Source organism: Mesocricetus auratus, unplaced genomic scaffold, assembly GCF_017639785.1.
Source record: "Mesocricetus auratus isolate SY011 unplaced genomic scaffold, BCM_Maur_2.0 Super-Scaffold_100007, whole genome shotgun sequence".
In the NCBI taxonomy this organism is placed as follows: Eukaryota; Metazoa; Chordata; class Mammalia; order Rodentia; family Cricetidae; genus Mesocricetus; species Mesocricetus auratus.
In genome coordinates this window covers 56085072-56106671 of record NW_024429191.1, presented here as the reverse complement: position 1 = coordinate 56106671, position 21600 = coordinate 56085072, and the positions used below count along the sequence as shown (strand labels likewise).

General features: G+C 44.6%; 1 protein-coding gene across 1 annotated transcript in view; it reads left to right on the top strand.

Annotated features, from left to right (window-relative positions):
- Positions 1-17567: 17567 nt before the first annotated feature.
- Taok1 (TAO kinase 1) overlaps positions 17568-21600 on the top strand; it is a 94192-nt gene continuing 90159 nt past the window's right edge. Inside the window, exon 1 of the mRNA XM_040749192.1 lies at positions 17568-17587. The gene's annotated coding sequence lies outside the window, so the exon portion shown is untranslated. The remainder of the gene's footprint in view (positions 17588-21600) is intronic.

Below are 21600 nucleotides of genomic sequence, written 5' to 3'. Positions count from 1 at the left end.
GCCTCTGTCTCCTGAGTGCTGAGATTAAAGGTGTGTGTCACCACTACCTGGACCTATGGCTAGTATGACTACTAGGATTAAATGTGGTGCCACCACTGTTTGGCCTCTATGTCTAACTGGTGTGGCTAGCTTTGCACTCTGATCTTCAGGCAAGCTTTATATGTTAGATCATAAACAAAATATCACCACCACACTAAGTCTCTTTCTTTTAATTACATTTAACTATTTTAGAGTGTGTGTATGTGGGTGTGATTATAGGAGTCCTTCCTCCAGGTGGATCTCAGGAATTGAACTCAGGTCATCAAGTTTGGTGGCAGGTACCTTTACCCAATGAGTCATCTTTCTAGCTTTGTGGATAGTTTTTTCTTGCACAAGGATGCCTTATTGAGTATGTAGTAACATCCCTGACTTCTGTCTGTCAGTAACCTTTCAATCCTTTTCATCATGATCAAAAAAACTTTTTTTCTAGAATTATTATTCTCTGCTGGGAACCACTATGCTAAAAGATTGCTTCTTTGTACCAGGTGGTGGTGGCACACTCCTTTAATCCCAGCATTGGCACTTGGGAGGCAGAGGTAGGCGGATCTCTGTGAGTTCGAGGTCAGCCTGGTCTACAGAGTGAGTTCCAGGACAGACTCCAAAGACACAGAGAAACCCTGTCTTGAAAAACCCAAAAACAAACAAACAAACAAACAAACAAACAAAATTGCCTCTTTGGGTGAGTCATAAGAGCTGAAACCTAAAAGTCAGAATAAAAATAAACTTCCAAAGTTGAGGATGTAGTAGGGTTGGCTGAGCGTCTGCCTAGCGTACGTGAAACCTAGGTTTGGTCCTCAGCACTACAGAGAACTGGGCATGATGGTGCATACCTGTAATCTAAGCATGTGAAAGGTGGAAGCGAGGAGGATCAGAAGTCTTTAAAGGTTTATCTCCTTATTTTGTGTCTGAGTGTTTTGCCCTGATGCCCAAGGAAGTCAGAAAGTGTCAGATTCAGATCCCCTGGGACTGGAGTTATGCCTGGTTGTGAGCTGTCATGTAGGGGTTGGGAATCAAACCCCAAGCCCTCTCCAAGAATAACTTTTAACCACTGAGCCACCTCTACTGCCCCAAGATGGCCTTAAATTTAGAGGTTCAATGTCATCTTGACTACATGTATGCCCTGTCCCTCTCCTACCCCCCCAATCCAGGAGACACTGACTCAAAAGTGAATAAACAGATACTACAAATATCTCTAGTCCCAGGACTCAGGAGGCTGAGGTGGAGGAACACTTGAGCACAGGAGTTCTAGACTCTAAATAAATAGAAACAGTGTAGCGGTGGCTGAAGAGATAGATGGCTCAGATTAAAGGCGTGCGCCCCACCGCCTTTATGTGATTGTCTTGTTTCCCTCACTTCCTCGGCAAGCACTGCTAGTCTATCTCTACCATGACCCCCTCAACCAAGTTTTCCATTCTCTCTTCCCGGCATGTTAGCCCAGGTATGATGAACTCTAGTTTGAACTCCTTCAATGGCCTCATAATTTGTCTCTTTTCCTCTGCTTTTGCCTCCCCACTATCCACGGCAGCAGTCACTACAATCATCTTTTTTAAAAAACCACAAATCCAATCATGCTGGCCCTCAGGTAAAAATCATTTCCTTATTTTCTCCTGGAAACCCTGAATTATCAGGCCCCTGCTCATTTCTCTAACCTCTTATCATCCCACGCCCTTCCTCTCTAGGGGACTTCTGCTGTTGCTCTGGGAAAGTAATTTTGAGAAGCTTCTTCATGAATTCCCTGGCCCAGAGTCCTGGTTAGAGGCAGAATTGTAGGAAACTGCAAGTGCCGCATACAGCTTTACCTTCTTACCAAGTAAGGAGTGGGCACAGCATCTAGACACATCAGCAGATGGCTGCCCAGCTGTGTGTGTGTTTGTGTATTTGTTTCAGAGTGAGTCTCACTGTGTATCTTAGGCTAGTCTGGAGCTCACTATGTAGTCAAGGCTGGCTTCAAATTCACAATGATCTTACTGCTTCTGCATTTAAAGTGCTATGATTATTGGTACAGAACCACACATGGCTTTTTTTGGTGGTTTTTGTTTTTGTTTTTGGGTTTGGTTTTTTGTTTGTTTGTTTATTGGGAGCTAGCAATTCAAGGGAGAGAAATTTGATGAAATAATACAGCTGCAGGAAGAAGGAATTCCTAGGTAACAGAGGCAGCAAAAAAAAAAAAACTGGTGTCTGATATCTGTCTGTTCCAATGGCATTGGCAGTTTAACTCACTACATATCTGTGCCTAGCAATGGCAATGAATAGTTAGGTTTGGGTCATTGTCCAGAGACACATAACTGTGATCGTGGTTCCTCAGTCCTGCAGGTGATTCTTAGTTGCCCAGTGACCTTTTGTTGTGGCTGAAAGATCTCTGAATGCTATATCCTGTTTCCTCTACCTGCCAAATTCTTTGTGGCCAGTAGAAATAAAGGACTTTATTCTGCTTTATTTTACACCCCCAACACTTCAAACAGTATCTGCCAAGTAGTAATACTTTGTAAATGTTGACTTCAATTGAATAGACTGCCAGTTATAGGTCAGCATACAAAATTTTATTTAACCCTCATTTTCCTTTTAATTTTTCTTTTTCTTTTGAGACAGAGTTTCTCTGTATAGTCTTGGCTGTCCTGGAACTCACTCTGTAGACCAGGCTTTCCTGGAACTCAGAGATCTGCCTGTCTCTGCTTCCTGGGTGTTGAGATTAAAGGTTGGGCACTGGGATCAGTGTTGCTGCTTCCATATAGTTTGCTTACTAACCAGCCAGTGTATTAAGCATATACTTTGTACATTGAGTAACATGCTAAGAAATTTGCATGCATTATCTCATTTATGTATCACACTTCTCTGAGAAATAGCCGTTACTGTTTAAGCCTTACGTAAAAGCCTGTTTTCACTGCTACAGTATAATGCATCTTCACACATGGATTTTTCTCCCTCTTCAATTACAATTTTCTTGTTAATTGTATTTTATCTGTATTTTTTTGCCTATATGTATATCTGTGAACCATTTGTGTGCCTGGTGCCCTTGGAAGTCAGAAAAGGTCATGGAATCTTTTGGAACTGGAACTGCAGATGGTTGAGAGCCAGGAATTGATCCCAGGTCTTCTGGAAGAGCAGATGCTCTTAACCACGGAACCATTTCTCCAGGCCCTATAATTTCTTAGGATTAAATTGTTAAAAGTAGAATTACTGGATCAAAGAACATAAAGATTTTAGAGTCACTCATAACTTTTTTATTTTATTTATTTATTTAGGCTTTTCAAAATAGGGTTCCCTTGGGTGGCCCTGTAGTAGTAAAGGTACTGGAACTATTTCTGGTCTTGGAACTATCTCTGCATACCAGGCTGGCCTTGTACTCACACAGAGTTCTGTCTGCCTCATGAATACTAAGTATGTGCTGTACCACTGAATTACATGCCTAGTCTTGCCTTATTTTACCAGAAATAATTCATTCATTGGAGAATATGTTTTCTTCTTTCAAAGAAGGAAACTTTTGGCTAGGTGATGGTGGCACATGACTTTAATCTCAGCACTCAAGAGGCAGAAGCAGGTGGATCTTTGTGAGTTCAAGGCCAGCCTGGTATACAGAGAGAGTTCCAGGACAGCCAAGACTACATGGAGAAAAAAAAAGAAGGAAACTTTGAGGTGGCCTTAAAAGTTGGAAAAATAAATAGCAAGACAAAATAATTAGAAAGGTAAAGGAAAGGGAGTACAAGGGTAGGAAAGACCAAAGAATGAGGTGCCTCACAAACTATTCTATGAAGTTCCAGATTCACTAAGGAAGGCAGAAGAAAATTTTGCCAGTTCCTTGGCAACCAATAAAATGAGAAGGAAGCCGGGCGTTGGTGGCGCACGCCTTTAATCCCAGCACTCGGGAGGCAGAGGCAGGCGGATCTCTGTGAGTTCGAGGCCAGCCTGGTCTACAAAGTGAGTTCCAGGACAGCCTCCAAAGCTACAGAGAAACCCTGTCTCGAAAAACCAAAAAAAAAAAAAAAAAAACACACACACACACACAAAAAACAAAAAACAAAAACATCCTGGTTACTCTCGGGAGGCAGAGGCAGGTGGATCTCTGTGAGTTCAAGGCCAGCCTGGTCTACAGAACAAGTTGCAGGAAAGCCTCCAAAACAATGCAGAGAAATACAGAGAAACCTTGTTTCAAAAAACAACAACAACAAAAATTTATACCTTCCTGTCCTTTCTCTCAGAGAGCAAAGCTTAGGAACAGTGTCACCTTCAACAATACATTCCTTATGGTACACTAGGAGAGAAATTTTAAGGTTTATTTCTTACTGTGCCCACAGCAGCACTCCAAAATACTATAGCCAAATACAGTTCAATGAAGACAATGTATCACTGTTATGTGTTTTTGAAGACAGCTCTCCCCTGATTTCATTTAAAGAGCTAGATAGAGTAAAGTGGGGTATAGAGATGAAAATTGTGTTCGAGACCAGCCTGGTCTATAAGAGCTAGTTCCAGGACAGCCTCCAAAGCCACAGAGAAACCCTGTCTCAAAAAACAACAACAACAAAAAAAAAAACAAACAAAAAAAAAAAAGAGAGAGATGAAAGTTGTGAGTCTAGCATGTGGGAAGGTATGGCAGGAGGACTGCTGGCTGGGTGGGGGGGGGGGTGGAGGGGAGTGGGGATGGGGTGGGGGGTGGAGAGTCTGTAACGCTGGCCTTGGGGGAAAGACACATGGACCTAGAGCTATGGCTTACTGGTTAAGAGCACTTATTTTTCCATTGAACCAGAGTTTGAGCCCAGCACCCACAATCCGGCAGCTCACAAACACCTGTAACTTCAGCTCCAAAGGAATCCAATACCTCTGGCCTCTGCAGGAAAATGAACTCATGTATGTGTGAATGCACACACACACACACACTTAAATAAATAATACGACTATTTGTATGGAGGAATAGTGTCAGACAGCTTTTGGGGGTCAGTTCTCTCCATCCACTTTGTAGGTCTTGGGAATCGAATTTAAGTTGTCACATTTGGCAGTGAATGCTTTTACCAGCCTAGTCATCTTGCCAGCTGGCATGACTACTTTTAAACAAAAGAATAACTTGACTGTATTGTGGTTTGTTATTGGGAGAGGGGTCTCACTATGTAAGAGACCTTACAATTGAGGTCATCTACCTCAATTTGCCAAATAGGTGGGGCCATAGGTTTATGCCCAACCCTAGTTTTTGTTTTAACATTTGTAGTTATTAAATGGCAAGTAAGGTAATATGAGGATTAGGAAAATCATTCATTTATTTGTATTGATTTTTTTTTAGACAGGGTCTCACACTACGTAGCCGTGGTCTACAGAGTGAGTTCCAGGACAGCCAAGGCTACACAGAGAAAGCCTGTCTGAAAAAAAATAATTACAAAATGGGGATGGGATGTCAGTGGGATGGCATTAAATCTCACTATTGAACCCTTCTTTAATTTAATCCTTTCTGCTGTGAAGGTTTGAATGGCAATGGCTCCCATATGTCTGAATGCATGGTCCCCAGCTGGTGTAACTGCTTGGTAAGGAATAGGAGGTGTGGCCTTATTGGGGGAGGTGGAAGCGCACCATAGGGAGTGAGCTGTGAAGTTTCAAAACCCCACACCATGCCAGTCTCTCTCCCTGCCCCATACCATGCCCGTCTCCCTGCCCCACACCATGCCAGTCTCCCTGCCCCACACCATGCCAGTCTCCCTGCCCCACACCATGCCAGTCTCCCTGCCCCACACCATGCCAGTTTCTCTCCCTGCCCCACACCATGCCCGTCTCTCTGCCCCACACCATGCCAGTCTCTCTCCCTGCCCCACACCATGCCAGTCTCTCTGCCCTACACCATGCCAGTCTCCCTGCCCCACACCATGCCAGTCTCTCTCCCTGCCCCACACCATGCCCGTCTCTCTGCCCCACACCATGCCAGTCTCTCTCTCTGCCCCACACCATGCCAGTCTCCCTGCCCCACACCATGCCAGTCTCCCTGCCCCACACCATGCCTGCACCCTGCCCCACACCATGCCAATGTCCCTGCCCCACACCATGCCTGCACCCTGCCCCACACCATGCCTGCACCCTGCCACGTTCCTTGCCATGATGACTGTGGACTCACCCACCTTCTGAAACTGTAAGCAGGATCCCAACTAAGTGCTTTCTTTTATAAATTGCTTTGGGGGCTGCAGAGATGGCTCAGAGATTAAGAGCACTGTCTGCTCTTCCAAAGGACCGGAGTTCAATTCCCAGCAATGACACAGTGGCTCGTAACCATCTATAATGAGACCTGGTGTCCTCTTCTGGCATGCAGGCAGAACACTGTATACATAATAAATAAATAAATCTTTTAAAAAAATTTGTTTTCATCATGGTGTCTCTTCACAGCAATAGAAAAGTAACTAAGACACCTTCATTTCTAAGATAGGGTGTCATGTAGATCAAGCTGGCCTTCACTTTCAATCCTCTTGCCTTAGTCTCCGTAGTGCTGTGGCTACAGGGTAGTGCCACCATGTTGCAAGAGAGAGATACGAAGATTATACTTTACTCAATGTTTGCTTTAAGATATACTGAAGGCGCCCAAGGCGGTGGTGGCGCAACCTTTAATCCCAGCACTCGGGAGGCAGAGGCAGGCGGATCTCTGTGAGTTCGAGGCCGGGCTGATCCGACAGCCTCCAAAACAATACAGAGAAACCCTGTCTCGAAAAACCAAAAAAAAAAAAAAAAAAAAAAAAAAGATATACTGAAGACAGGCATGCTAGTGCACAGCTTTAGCCCTAGCACTCGGGAGGCAGAGGCAGAAGGATCTCTGAATTGGAGGTCGGCTTGTACTACACAGAGAGTTTACAGGACCCTTAGGGCTACACAGAGAAACCTTTTCTCAAAACAAAAACAAAAACAAATTCAGGCAGTGGTTTGCATGCCTTTAATTCCAGCACTCAGAAGACAGAGGCAGGCAGATCTCTGAATTCAAGGCCAGCCTGGTCTACAGAGCAAGTTCTAGGACAGCCAAGGCTATGCAGAGAAACCCTGCCTCAAACCTCCTCCTCTTCTCGAAGGAAAAAAAAAAAAAAGAGATGCACTGAGATTTAAAGAATTTCAAAAATAAGAGAGCTATACCAATATTCAGTCTGTATAAATAGCCTTTGGATGTGTACATGTAATTTGAATAAGCAGAAATACACATACAAACATATTTGCATGTCCACTGTTGCCATCTGAGATTCTTAGGCCTTCTATCTATGACTCACTGTCCTGGAATAGCACCCTGGCATTTGTGGAACTGGATTGAACCCAAGGCTTCAGCAAATGCTAGGTAAGTACTCTACCACTGAGTTCAGCCTTCAGTGTCTGATGGGGTGGGTGCCTTATTGCAAAGGGTCATATAATGCATTGCAAAGAATACAACTCTGTACCTTTCCCTAGGGCCTTGAGGAAATCCTTTAACCAAGGGCTGGGCCTTAGTTTCCTCATCTGTGACATGGGGGAACTAACTCAGATCTAATCCCATCAGCTCTGAATCTAAGTAAGCAGCTTTTGGGCCTACCATTCAGTACAGACAGTTCTAGAAAAACACTCTCATACCCATGGCAACGGCCATTCTGCCCTCTGCAGCACTGGTATGCAGCTCTACTCCAGCAAGCAGGGTTATTTCCATCACAAATTCCTGGGTGAAAGGATGGGGGAGGGATCTACTAGAAACCTTAAATCCTGACTTTAGAGAGAACTTCTGGTGTGAACTCACTATAGGTGTGTGTGCTGTGTTAGAAAAACTACAGCAGTGTTTATTCACAGAATCCCTCTTTGAGGGACAGAAGAGGTAAGATAAAAATCTTAGTCTTGGCTAAAATTTAAAGGGCCACTTTGTCAATGAGTTGATTCAATAAGTAAAGGCAATTGTGAAGTTCTTCAGAACTGATGAGGATGCCAAAGGAACATTGCTGTAAGTGTTTAAATCAGTTAGGGTTTTGAGAAAAGATTCCAATATTTATTTCCAGTCAATAATTTTCCTTTTTAAAGTTTATTTATTTATTATAAGTATGTTTGTTGTACAAACATGTGCCTCAGTTTGCAGGTAAGGTCAGAGGACAACTTTTAGGAGTCAGTTCTTTCTCCACTGTGGGTTCCAACGAAGGTTGTCGAGCTTGCATGGCAAGTACTGTTATGCCTGAGCCATCTTGCAAGCTGTCATACATAGATTAATTCTACTCCTACCTTAGTGGGCATTATCAGAGCTCTGTCTTAGAAACACAGGGACTTTGGGGCTAGGCACTGAGGGTGACAGCATGGGGGAGGGAGATTCTCTTCAATTAAACAAGGCAGATGCTTCTGAAGGTCTGCCTTTCTCAAAGCTGTTGTAATTCTAAAAAGTGGCTTGGGAGAGAAAGATGCCACCATGCGACAGAGCTTGGGTGAAGGATTTTTTTTAATTAGGATAAGTGAATGGGAAAATGGGGGAGGGGAGAGGAGAGTCCCGCCTCTGGGGACAGGAGAGAGAGAGAGAGAGAGAGACAGACAGACAGACAGACAGACACAGACAGAGAGAGAGAAGGATGGGAGGTAGGTAGGCAGGGTCCCTTAAAGAGGGAACATAGTGAATGTGCACGGGTGGTGCTCTTAGTGGCTGCAGTTGAGGTCATATCCTGTCAGAACCCCAAGGACAGACCAGTACAGATTTCTGAATACTACCAAAAGCTGCTGTGGGCCTGTTACTCGTAATTGAGAAATGGTAGTGCCAATAGTGACAAATACATGGGGGCAGAGGATACTTACGACTTTATGGATTTTTTAAAAGAGATTTTATTTTATGAGTGTTTGCATAGATGTATGTATATCACGTGTGACTTTTGTCTTCAGAGGCCAGAAGAGAGAATCCAATCCTCTGCGACTAGAGTAACAGCCGGTTGTGAATGACTATGTGGGTACTGGGAACGAAACCGGGGTCCTCAGCAAGAGAAGAAAATGTTCCTAACTCCTGAGCCGTCTACCCAGACCCGGCTCTTGCTTTTTCTTTCTCCACATTCATTCTTTAGATTTGAGCCGAGGGGGGCACTATTCTTTTACAACTCAGACTTAGAAGACGTAGATGCCAGCCACTAAAATGCCAAGTTTAAAGAACTTTCCGGGAAGCCGGGTGTTGGTGGCGCACGCCTTTAATCCCAGCACTCGGGAGGCAGAGGCAGGTCCATCTCTGTGAGTTCGAGGCCAGCCTCGTCTACAGAGCGACTTCCAGGACAGACTCCAAAACAATACAGAGAAAACCTGTCTCAAAAAACAAAAAACAAAAAAAAGGAACTTTCTGGAAAGAAATGGTTCCAAGGGACATATACACTTCACTAAATTACCACATGGGGGCAGCAGAGTTAGCCTTTGCTGACTGCTCTTGGCTGCCGACTGAGAGATCTGCATAGACCTGGAATGGAAAAGCATTTTAAACTGTGAAGGTGGGGTGGGTAGGGCTGGGGGTAAGAAACCAGCTGTGAGTATGTGTCCAGGAGCTGTGGGAGAACCTGGACTGAATGTGTGGTCTCCGCTGAGAATCTTTCTGAGAGAAACAGGAATTACTGACATTCAGAGCAAATCGGTTTAGTGTACAGTTGAGTGAGGTGGCTCATGCCTGTTATACCAGTACCCAGGAGGTACAGAGGCAGGAGGATCAGGAGTTTAGGGTTAGCCTTGGCTACATATTAAGTTTGAGGCCAGCTTTGTCTAAAGGAGGCCCTGTCTCAGAAACAAACAAACAGGGTTGGAGATATGGTTCTGATGGTATTTCCCTCCAAGTCTGATTCCCAGGACCACAGGGTGGAAAGAGAATCAACTCATATAAGTTGTCCTCTGACCTACACACACACACACACACACACACACACACACACACACACACACACACATTAAACAAATAAATAAATGTAAAAAATATACACCAATACTGATGGATTCAGGTTGAGAGTGAGGGGAGTAGATCTCTCTCTAGGTGTTGTTGTTAATTAGGGAATAAGGACCGGCAAGATGGATAGAGCATATTAATCATAGTTTATTATAGCAAGACTAAAAAGGGGAGACAGAGCCGGGCATTGGTGGCGCACGCCTTTAATCCCAGCACTCGGGAAGCAGAGGCAGGCGGATCTCTGTGAGTTCGAGACCAGCCTGGACTACCAAGCGAGTTCCAGGACAGCCTCCAAAGCCACAGAGAAACCCTGTCTCGAAAAAACAAAAAAAAAAAAAACCAAAAAAAACAATAAAAAGGGGAGACAGACATGACAGAGAGAGTAAGGGAAAGGAGAAGATGAGATGAGAGAGAGAAAGTGGGCATTGGTCTGTCCTTTAAAGGGGTCCTTTGTACCTGCGTGCAGACTGGTTCTCATGGAACTCTGGGCTGGCCAGAGTGCTGCCTGAGTACATCCCGGGTTAGGTTAGGTTAGGGTTAGGGTTAGGGTTAGGGTTAGGGTTAGGGAGGATCCATGTGAAAGGCAATGATTGATTTCCATGGTTTGTCAACCACGGATCAGGGCCAGGGCTCCTGGAGCCGAGAGACATGTGGTCATCCAGAACTGGGATTTTCGAGTGATTGGAAAACAAGAGAGACCACAATCTCGATAAATCCTAACTCATGGAAGCAAGGGAGGGGCTGGTTTACCAGACAGACATGGCGATGGTGGATGGAAGAATCCAGAGATCCTTAGTTGGAAAAGCGACTGAGTTGAAGTTTACAGGTTGTTCGCATCCCAGAGAGCCAAAGAAGGAAAAACCTGCCGAGTCTCTGCATCATATGTTGTTAATTAGGAAACCAGGACCGGTGCGATACAGCACAAGCCATGGAGAGCATATTAATCACAGTTTATTATAGCAAGACTAAAAGGGGGGAGACAGACATGACAGAGAGAGTAAGGGAAGGGAGAAGATGAGAGAGGATGAGAGGACTAGAGAGAGAGAGAGAGAGAGAGAGAGAGAGAGAGAGAGAGAGAGAGAGAGAGAGAGAGAGAGAAAGTAGGCAGGGGTCTGTCCTTTAAAGGGCTCCTTTACACCGGCATGCAGACTAGTTCTCATGCAACTCTGGGCTGGCCAGAGTGCTGCCTGAGTGCATTCTGCCAGGTAATAGTGCATTCTGCCAGCGTAATGCCTGAACCTTTCAGGTGTGTGTGTGTGTTAGATGTGCTTATGTTTCATCTGCATGTCTGTGCACTGCATGCAGTCATGTTACCTGTGGAGGTCAGAAGAAGGCACCCAATCCTCCATAACTAGAATTAAAGATGGTTGTGAACCACCAGTTAGGTGCTGGGAACTGCTGAGCATCTCTCCAGCCCCTTCACCTCAAGCTTTAAAAACCAAAGCAGCAAACAAACAAAGCCCTTACAAACTGGTGGTTATTGAAGTAGCTCTCCTTCTTACCACTAGAGGGGAGAATATGAGCAGACTGGAGCATTGTCACCCTCCTGAACCGCTAATTAGCCACAGAGGAATTCTGAGTGTTAAAGAAGAGTAAGCCATGAAATTGCTAACAAATTTGTCTATCCAAGATATTTCTGGCTCACACATTTCCAGGAGCTTACTAAAGGCTCCAGAGTAAAGCCTGAACTAATGAGAATGGCATACAAGACTCTTCCCAAATTGCCCCTGGTCTTGCCTCCTGACTTGGTGGCTTCATCCTCTGCTGCAGAAATAGTATGGTGGAAAGAGCCTGGGTGTTGGGCCAGCCAATCAGAAGCCAGTGAGTATTTCCACTCCACCATACCATATTCATCACTGATTCCTATCCAGTCTATGCCTTAGTGAACTCTACTTAGGGTAGGGGCCAATTCCCACCTAGTTCATTGTCATTCCTTAGTGCATAGCACTTTTCCTGGAAGCTATAAAATATTCATTGGCTGGGCAGGCACATCTTTAATCCCAGCACTCGGGAGGCAGAAGCAAGCGGATCTCTGTGAGTTAGAGGCCAGTCTGGAATACAAAACAAGTTCCAAAACAGCCAGAAATGTTACACAGAGAAACCCTATCTCAGGGGGGAAAAATTAATCAGTGCAAATAATAGATGAATCCATGTGTGATGCTGCTGCAAGCATAACCCCAGTATTGAGGAAGCTGAAGCAGGAAAGTCACAAGCACAGGCCAGCCTGGAGAACACAGGCCACACAGCAAGACCCTGCCTGAATAATAACAGCAATATTAACATGTGAATGATTACATCCACATCAAATCTATCATCCTATTTCCTTCTTTCTCTCTCTCTCTCTCTCTTTCTTTCTTTCTTCGAAACAGAGTTTTTCTGTGTAACAGCCCTGGTTGTCCTGGAACTCACTTTGTAAACCAGGCTGTCCTTGAACTCACAGAGATCCACCTGTCTCTGCTTCCCCAGTGCTGGGATTAAAGGTGTGTGCCACCACTGCCCCCCCCCAAAAAAGAGGCTTTTAGATTTATTCATTTTACATGTATGACATTGAACTCAGGGCCTCTGCCTATGCTAGGTGGATCTCTGTGAGTTCGAGGCCAGCCTGGTCTACAGAATGAGTTCAAGGACAGCCAGAGCTATATAGTGAGAATCTGCCTAGAAAAAACAAACAAACAAAAAACAGTGACTAAATCCTAGGCTGGAGATATAGCTCAGTGGTAGAGTGCTTGCCTAGCATGCATTATGCCTTGGGTTCAATTCCCAGTTACCACCTACAACAAATAAATAGATAGAGCTTGTCTCCTTAGTCCCGGAAAAGAGAGAGAGAGAGAGAGAGAGAGAGAGAGAGAGAGAGAGAGTGAAAGAGAGACCAGTGAAAAGAAAGATCAAATCTCATTGAGTTAAAAATGTGAATAGCTCTTCATAGTAACAGAAATCTGGAATGTCAGCATTTGGGAGGCTGAAGTAATGCAAGTTCCCTGCTAGCCTAGGCTATATAATAAGACTCTTTCTAAAACAGTGATTCTCAACTTAGGGACTGTGATCCCTTTGAGGTCATATATCATTATATCAAAAATAATTTTTTGAAAATAATTTTATGGTTGAGGGTCACTACAAAATGAGGAATTTATTAAAGGGTCACAACATTAGGAAGGTTAAAAAACACTGTTTTAAAACAACAACAACGCCGGGCGTTGGTGGCTCATGCCTTTAATCCCAGCACTCGGGAGGCAGAGGCAGGCGGATCTCTGTGAGTTGGAGGCCAGCCTGGTCTACAGAGCGAGTTCCAGGACAGCCTCCAAAGCCACAGAGAAACCCTGTCTCGAAAAACCAAAAACAAATAAATAAATAAATAAAACAAGAAAAAACTGATCAAAAATTATTTCTACTTCATGGAGTAATTAAGAAGATTAAACGAAGGCTAGGCAGTGTTGGCACATGAAACCAGTCTGAGCTAGAGTTCCAGGACAGCCAGGGCAACACAGAGAAACCCTGTCTCAGAAAAAAAAGGATTAAATGATCTAATATGTGTACAATGATTAGCATTGGGCTTGGTTTAGTGCTGGCTACAATTACAAGGCCCTGACAATCAAGAACCTGGCTGGTGACTTACAACATACTTGGCATAGGAATAGCAGGTTCGGATTCTCTCTCACCTTCCCTCTCATTTCCTCCAATTTAATTTAATTTTAGTGTGTGTGTGTGTGTGTGTGTGTGTGTGTGTGTGTGTGTGTGTATGGAAGGCATGTGTGTGGAGGTCAGATCAAGCCTTTAAGCTTGCATTTCCTATGAGCAAGCATCTTTACCTGCTGAGCCATAAAGCTGCTCCTCCCTCCCCCACCCACCTCTGTTTTCTTGAGACAGAGTTCATGTAGCCCAGGCTGGCCTCAGACTCACTGTGTGAGCAAAACTGGCCTTGACCTCCTGATCTTCCTGCCTCTAGCCCTCGAGCACCGGGGTTACAGGCATGTGCCACCACACCTGGGCTTTGTTGTTTTGACACAGGGTCTCACCATGTATCTCTTTGGCAAGCCTTGAACTCACTCTATAGACCAGGCTAGACTCAAAGTCATAGAGTGTTGCCAGTGTCTGCCTCCCAAGCACTGGGATAAAGGTGTGGACCATACCTGGCCTTCACCAAGCTTTTTTGTTTGTTTGTTTCTTGAGGCTGGATCTCACTATAGCTCTGGCAGCCTGTAACTCTGTCTTAGGGTTCCTATTGCTGTGATAAATACCATAAACATAAGCAACTTGGGGAGGAAAGGGTTTGTTTTGCTTACACTTCCATATCATGGTCCCTCATTGAAGAAAATCAAGGTAGGATCTCAGAGGAGTGATGTTTACTGGCTTGTTTCTCATAGCTTGCTCAGTCTGCTTTCTTATACACCTCCAGGTACCACCCATCATGGGCCAAACCCTCTCACAATCAAGAAATGCACCACTGGCTGGTCCATAGACCAATTCGGTGGGACAATTTCTTAGTTGAGATTCTCTCTTCCAAAAGAACTCTAGCTGTGTCAGGTTGACATAAAAACTAGCCAGCACAGACTCACTGGCCTTAAACATACAATCTTCCTGCCTTAGCCTCTCAATGCTGGCATGGTAGGCAGGAGCCACCATGCCCAGACATATTATCTTTTGCTCGGTAAAATCTGAATTGAAAGGGGAGCTGAATGGGATACAACTAGGCAGGAAAGTGCTTGCTTAGCACTGGAGTACCTGGGTTCCATCCCAAAAGAAAGAGTGCATAACAGCAAGCAAGAAAGACAATGTTCGCACGCCTTTAATCCCAGCACTCGGGAGGCAGAGGCAGGCGGATCTCTGTGAGTTCGAGGCCAGCCTGGTCTACAGAGCGAGTTCCAGGACAGCCTCCAAAGCCACAGAGAAACCCTGTCTCGAAAAACCAAAAAATAAATAAATAAAATAAAATAAAATAAAAATGAGGACAAGAGCTAAGATTTTTAGCTAAAGAAAAAAAAACTATAAGCTGGGTATCTCAAAAAAGAAAAAGAATAGAGGAAAATGAAAGAAAGACTAAACTCTACCCTAGAATACTCTGGGTTCAATCCCCAGCACTGAAGGAAAAAAAATACATTTTTAAGTTTAAAGAAAGGAAGTAATTAATGGTAAAAGAGACTCAGCCTCAGCCAGGAGGAAAACAGCTAAGTCATGCTAATGATTAAGCATCAGGGTAAAAATGCTAAAATGTAGCTGGGTGTTGGTGGCGCACGCCTTTAATCCCAGCACTTGGGAGGCAGAGGCAGGAGGATCTCTGTGAGTTCAAGGCCAGCCTGGTCTACAAGAACTAGTTCCAGGACAGCCTCCAAAGCCACAGAGAAACCCTGTCTCGAAAAACCAAAAAAAAAAAAAAAAAAAAAAAAAAGTGCTGTGTCTTGCTCCTCTGGTCTGTTGTTCCTGAACTTCTGGGATGTGTATCTTTAGAATAACATTGCAGAGCTAAATGGAGTGAGTTGCTTTTTGGAACTCAGAATGCCTAACTGACACAGGAACCATTTATCTGTTTGGGAAAAACTTAGGTTTTGCAAAGCAAAGTTTCTGGCTTCCTCCTCTGTTGTTTTTCTTCATGGGGAGAAACACTGGTCATGTTGCCTAATGGTATTGCTTAGTCTTCTCTAGCACGGCAACATTAGAATGTGAATTTTATTTTATTAGTTTTTTTCCAGACAAGGCCTCACTGTGTAGCTCAGGCTGTCACTGACCTTGCTATGCAGCTTTGTAGACCAGGCTGGCCTTGAACTCATGAAGATCCACCTGCCTCCGCCTCCCAAGTGCTGGGAATTAAGGTTTGTGACACTTTACATGGCTTAGACTGTACATTCTTTGAGGACAGGGTACCTTGTCTGTTCCCAGCAGCACAGTGTGATATAGCAAAGATACTTGGTACATAGAGCCAGATACTGCTCTGTACACATTATAGATTTCGATTTATTCCATTCACATGAAAGCCCTCTGAACAAATAATGTTACACTCCTCATTTTACAGGCAGGGAAAGTGCAGCAGAGAAAGCCTTGCCAATGATTTGAAAAGCAAAGGGGATAGAGGGATTCAAGTTGGGAAGTTTGGCTCAGAAAACAGGCACTTAACAATTTTGTCATATAACCTGAATTGTGGGGGAGTGTGGACAAGGGTGGTAATTAATATAACTATGTGAGTACTTTAAGAAAAATATATTTACTATGTATTTTATTTTGTGTATATAAGTGTTTTGCTGCCATGTATGTATGTGTGCCATGTGGGTTTGTGGTGCCCTCAGAGTTTGGAAGAGGGCATCTGTTCCCCCATGAACTGGAGTTGTAGGTGGTTGTGAGCCACTGTGTAGCCCTGGTAACTGAACCGAGGTCCTCTGCAAGAGCAGCAATTGCTCTTAACCACTGAACTGTCCCTCCAGCCCCCAGTTGAGCCCTTTTATTCAGAGCATTTTCATGCATATTATGTGAGTGTTATCAAGAATCTGCTCATGCTTTTTTAAATGTTTATGTGTGTGTGTTTTATTTGTCGACAAATCACGTGGTGACCATAAGAGGGTGTCAGATTCCTTAGAGCCAGAGTTATATAGACAGTTATGAACCTCCATGTGGGAGATGGGAAACTCATACCTGGGTCCTCTGGAAGAACAGCCCGTATTTTAAACAGAATCATCTCTCAGGGTCCTTTGTGTGAAACCAACCAGCAGTTCTACCCCTGAAATAAGGAAAATCCAGATCCTATCCTGCAAGCACATCAAGCTGAAATACAAGAAAAGGCTGGTGGTGGCTATGGTGGTGCGCACCTTTAGTCCCAGCACTCGGGAGACAGAGGCAGGAGGATCTCTGAGCTCGAGACCAACCTTGTCTACAGAGTGAGTTCCAGGACAGCCAGAGCTACACAGAGAAACCCTGTCTTGAAAACAAACGAAACAAACAAAAAGAAATAGAGGGAAAGAGCATACACAGACTTATTTTGTAAATGTCTTGGCCTTTGTACAGCTGCAAACACCTGACAGGTTGGTCAGAATTCTAGGCTAAATCTAAAGAAATCATTGTACACAGCATGAAAACCTTTTCTCTGGGGCCAAGCAACCACTTTCTTGGATATTCCAAAAACTGCCAGTTTCTCCATAACCCCAACAATGGAGAGTGTATGTGAGCTGGAAGGGGAGGGTGGATGTAACAGTGATTCCACTTTGTACTATTGTTTTTAAAGGAGTCTGGCTGTATGGAGCTCTTGCAGATGCCTTTATTGGCAGCTTCAGCCCGGTGCTTCTGAGTTGCCATGGCAACTGGAAGCCAAACCCGGCGGGGGGGGGGGGCGACGGGGACTATTTATTGGTGAGTGATAAGGAGCCAAAAGAAAAGACAGTTCTTTGAGGGAAGCCTGGGGGTTGTTGGGGGGTGGAGCAGCGTGTTTGTGTATTACATAGGGTAAATCCAGATGCCTCTTGGCACTATGGATACACAAGCAGCTGAGAGCAGGGCAGACAGGAAGGCTACCTAGGAGCTTCCTGGCATGGATTCTTCTTCCTAATTGCCTGTATCTCAGAGATCTGAGTGAATGACCAGGGGAGAGGTCTGTTCAGCACAAACACCTTCTAAAGTATTAATGGTGCCCAGTAGGAACAGGAGGAGTCGGCGCGATCCTCTGAAAGCCAGGAAATAGCGGGAGCCACCAGAACCTGGATAAAACCCACCCGGGAGGTGAGTGAGGTTTGCGTTTGAACTGGATTCCTGGGGACACTGCCTTATGGCTTTTATCGACTGCCATCCTCCTCGCGGTATGTACACCCCTCTTGGGCAGCAGCTAAAACCTGCAGAAGATTGTGCTCTTGCTCTTACCTTAAATCCCTCCCCCAAAATCATCTGGAACTCTTCACTGAGGTTCAAGGGTGTCCCAATCTGCCTTTCCAGTACAAATTCCTGCCCCAAAGCTAGGGTCCTCCTTCCCTTTTCCAAGCCACTTTCCCACTTCCCTGCTTTTTCCTCCCTAGAGTAGGAGGCTCCAGGAGGACCACAGCTGACTCCTCCAGGCACAGAGGATTGAGTCATCCTGCAGGCGTCAGAGCGGGTAGCAACAGCTCCGCTGATCTGTATGCAGCTCCGATTCCCTCTCCAGTTCAGAGTTTTGGAGCCGTCTTGTTCGAAAGTAAAGAACAGAACACAGATGGCTGGTAACAGGATCCCACAGGGGCCTCCTTTCCCACTGAGTTCATCCTGCTAATCCTTTTACAGAAGAGAAAATAAGTGGTAAATGGAAAAAGGGAAAAAAAGACTATAGCTTTTACAGAGTCTACAAGCTATGTTCTGTGGGTCCCGGTAGGAGGTCTCTGAGGGGGGGGGGTTCTCGCTCTCTGTTAAATTTCCTAGCCCGATCCCCTCCTGGTCCCTTCTTCCTGACCGCTTCTTCCCCTTCATTCTCCCTATTTTCCATCCCAGTTCTTTGTGGTTTTGTATCTGATGGAGCATCATGTCATAGATGCCTGAATGCCTTCTATATTAACCAGGCACCTTTTTATTTATTTAATTATTTTTATTATCATAAAAAGTTTTTCATATAGCCAGTGGGGGGGGCACGCCTTTAATCCCAGCACCTGGTAGGCAGAGGCAGACAGATCTCTGTGAGTTTTGAGGCCAGACTGGTCTACAGAGATTTCAGGACAGGCTCCAAAGTTACATAGAGAAACCCTGTTTCCGAGGCTCCGGGAGGTCATATGTGTGTACCAGGCTATCAAAAAAAATATTCTGGAAACTAAATCCAGGGCCCTGTAGTACTAGACTCACATGATCCTCCCACCTCAGCCTCACAGGTTTCTGGGACTACAGGTATGAGCTACCACAAATGGCAGCATTGTGAGTTACTAGCTGCTTGAATTTAGACAATTTGCCTAACCTCCCTGAGCTGTAGGTATGGATTCTGATCACCTGTATAGATACTTTATTTTCTTACAGATTAAATTAGATAGAAGTGAGGCATGGAGTCTGGAAGACAGTAAGTGACTAACAAGTACTTTCTTTGCTCCTTGTTGCCAGGTCACTGTTTGAAAGTGCTAGGTGGGGTAGGGGTGGGGGTGGTTCCTACCAAGAAAGATGTCATTTATGTCCCAGGGCTGCTGAAGCAATTGTACAAAGAAAGACTAACATGGTTTTTCTCTAACTTGAGGAATTTTTTTTTTGCAAAAATACTCTAACTTTATTTTATGTGCATCGGTGTAAGGATGTCAGATCCCCTGGAACTGGAGTTACAGACAGGTGTGAGCTGCCATGTGGGTGATGGGAATAGAACCGGAGTTTTCTGGAAGAGCCATCTACTGAGCCATCTCTCCAGCCCCTAACTTGAGGATTCTTAATGAAGGTTGATGACTTTTTCTCTCTCTTTTTTCTTCTTCTATTCCTGATGACTTTTGGCTTTCTCTTTTTAATTATATATATCTATTCATTTTTTTGTGTGTTTGTATTCATGCATGCCATATCATGTCTGAAGACGTCAGAGGACAACTCTGGGGTATCTGTTCTCTCCTTCTATCATTAGTCCCAGGTATTGACTCGGTGGCAAGTGCCTTTACTGGCTTGAGTCATCTCACCTAGATTGATTTTTGTTTCTTTTTTGCTTGTTTGTTTTGTTTTTTGAGACAGGGGTTCTCTTTGTAACAGCTCTGGCTCTGTAGACCAGGTTGGCATCAAATTCAAAGATATCCGCTTATTTCTGCCTCCCCGTGTGCTGGGACTAAAGCATTGACCACCATTGCCTGGCGCTATTATTACTTTATTACTTTTTGACATATATTTTTTCTGTGTATGTGGAGGAGTGGGGTGTATGCTACAACAAAGGTATAAAGCTCAAAGGACAACTTGTAGGAGTTGGCTTTCTCTCCTTCCATTAGGGGGATCTTGGGTCTTAACTCAGGCTATGGGGCTTGGCCATAGCTGTCTCTACCCACTGTGTCCGTGGTTTTCTTGTAATATTTTTTAAAATATTTCTTCTTAGAAGATAAGATGTGAGCTGGGCGGTGGTGGCGCACGCCTTTAATCCCAGCACTCGGGAGGCAGAGGCAGGCGGATCTCTGTGAGTTCGAGGCCGGGCTGGACCGATAGCCTCCAAAAACAATACAGAGAAACCCTGTCTCGTAAAAAAAAAAAAAAACCAAAAAAAAAAAAGAAGAAGAAGAAGATAAGATGTGGGACTGTGTGACCTTTGGTAAGTTGTTATCCCTCTTGAAGGATCTTCTTCCCTTCAGGAAACAAGCGGGATTGGTTGAAGTCTGTGTGAACCTCAGAGAAGAGTTAAGTATATGATGATATTGTCTTTGGCATCAAGAATACCAGAAGTGTTTGTGCTGTCAGCTCAAATGCCACTGTTGAATTCATGTGATTGCCAAAGGCTCAGCTGACACAGGGCTGTGGCTGGACATGGTTCCTTTGTTCAGGCAGTAAACATGTGCAGTGTCAATTATACTAATGTGTGTTGCTCTAGTTGAAGCAGGAGGAGGATGATGATGAGTTCAGGACACTGCTCCTCATTCTGTCTGACCAGGAGCTCTCTGGCAACACGTTTTTCCTGTCTTTCTTTCTAACTGGTAATTAGGTTCTCAGCTGAGCTGTCAGGCATCTTGACAGGTTTCATGGGCAGTCACCATCTGACAATTTACAACTTTGGGTTTTTCACAGCTGGAATGTTCCCTCCCTGGAAACCAATGTGTCTGAGTCCTATGCTATTGCCATTGAAGATCAGGAGCTGAGAGGAAGGCCAGCTTTCCTAATACAGACTGGGAATGGGGAATCTTTGCATTTGTTTATGTGAGAGCTGACTCTGTGGCTTGGTAATGAAGTGAGAGTCATCAAAACTAGAAATGGCATGGGAATATGATAATACATCACCCTCTTCCTTTCTTCCTTCCTTCTTCTTTTTCTTTCTCTTTTCGTTTTTGAGACAGTCTCATGTAGCCCAGGCTGGCCTGAAACTTGCTTTGTAGCTAAGGATGATCTTGAACTTCTGACCCTTCTTCCTCTACCTATTCAAGGATACGGTTATCATACACCATGCCTGGTTTACAGAAAGCTGGAGATTAAACCCAGAGTTCCATGCATGCTAGGTAAGACCTCTACCACATGAGCTATTTTCCCAATCTATTTTTTTTTCTTTTTTCTTTCTTTCTTTTTTTTTTTTTTTTTTTGGTTTTTTGAGACAGGGTTTCTCTGTGGCTTTGGAGACTGCCCTGGAACTCACTTGGTAGTCCAGGCTGGTCTCGAACTCACAGAGATCTGCCTGCCTCTGCCTCCCGAGTGCTGGGATTAAAGGCATGCGCCACCAACGCCCGGCCTGTCTCATCTTCTTGAGTGCTGCTGCTACAGATGTGAACCACCATGCTAGCTGATGGCGCTTTTCCTCCCCTCAATGCTGGGGATGAGCCAGGACACTGCACTTGCTAGGTCAGAGCTCTACCTCTGTGCTGCAGCTCTCAGGCCCATCTGACTATTTATAATGATACAGCTGAAAAGAAAGTTCAAATAAAACCCCTTCGTAATTTCATAGTGAATAGAAAACCTGACCAGGGACAAGGATGTAGCAACACTAGGAGCTACAAAAGGGGGATAGCTTGAGCCCCAGAGCTCTCAGATCAGCCCAGGCAGCAGAGAGGGAGGGGGAATGTAAGTGTGGTGAGAGGGTGGGGGGCTTCTCAGTTCTTCAGTTCTTTTCTGTCTAGGTCAGAGCTCCT